Here is a 1,269-nt window from a genome sequence, read left to right as displayed (position 1 = left end):
AATGTTACAGGATATTATATCTATGCTGACTGAGCATGTGGAAAGGACTGTACCGGCCACCTCACCTGTTCACCTGGTGGTCTCACTCTCTTACAAATGCAATCAATTCTGACTGTCCACTAATTATGGAACATTGATTGCCATTCTTAAAAACAAGAACAATATAAACAATGGCAGCATCACTTATCAGGAGTTTGTATGAGTTTGGTAAGGACATTTCATATTGTGAGGTACCTAGGACACAAAGTATTATCAATACTAATACTACATGGATGAAAACATGGAGCTTTCAAAGGTTACAGAGCTTCAATATCAAAACATAAGTATTGAATATTATGAATCCAAGTATATTATCTCCATTGTCAAAAATGTTTTCAGTCAGATGGATATAAATTCACATGAGCCCTAATATTTTGCTAACACTTCTAATTCTTCAATGTGGGGTTAAATGTTTCCCAAACAACTATCCTGAGATTCAGTGCAACTTACCAAAGCTTTATAGTACACTGAACACTGGGACAAGGGATGCAGAGACAGCGAACATGGAAGGGGTCTTGTCCTCATGGAGCTGCCGAGATGGTTACAAAGACTGACATAAACACTATATTTTCAAATGACGCAATAACAGGGTGAAGGTCTGTAGAGCAGCGGTGTGCTGCACGATCAAAGAAGTCCAGAAAATCATTTATAGAAAATGCAGTGACTGAACTAAAACAAATGGTACAGTGTTTAATAGTTAGGGAGAGTTTCAAGAAAATGAGATTGCTAGAGCCATAGGGAAATAGCAAGAGAACTCAGTATCTCTATTTTTTAAAAGGCAAAAGATTTATACAATCTGAAGAGAAACCAGAGTATAGAATCTCTGTTTTGTAACCTGTGAAATACTAGAATGCTTGTGGATTCTGTTTATTTTTATAAACAAAGGAAAGGAAATAAAGTAAACAACAGTTTACAAAAGTAAATAAAGAAAAATGTAAAATGGTCAGGTAAAAGACAAGGATTTTGCACAGCCAATGATCTGATTTCTTACTAATAATCCTGTGCAGTCTTGAAAATAGACTTCCAGGGCTGAGGAGATAGCTCTGCAGCCTAAGCGCCTGCCTGAAAAGCACAAGAGCTCAGGTTCAATCCCCATTACCACACGCTGTGCCTGCCATTAATACTGAGAGTGGTCCAGACAAGGGTGGAGCTATTAGCAACAAGTATTAAATTTTAAATGTAGTTTAGTATAAGATTATATGAAACTAGTTGTTTCTGGGAAGTACCCAT

Source organism: Octodon degus, unplaced genomic scaffold (assembly GCF_000260255.1).
Source record: "Octodon degus isolate 3935 unplaced genomic scaffold, OctDeg1.0 scaffold00082, whole genome shotgun sequence".
NCBI classification, from domain to species: domain Eukaryota; kingdom Metazoa; phylum Chordata; class Mammalia; order Rodentia; family Octodontidae; genus Octodon; species Octodon degus.
Note: the sequence above shows the minus strand (reverse complement) of the source record.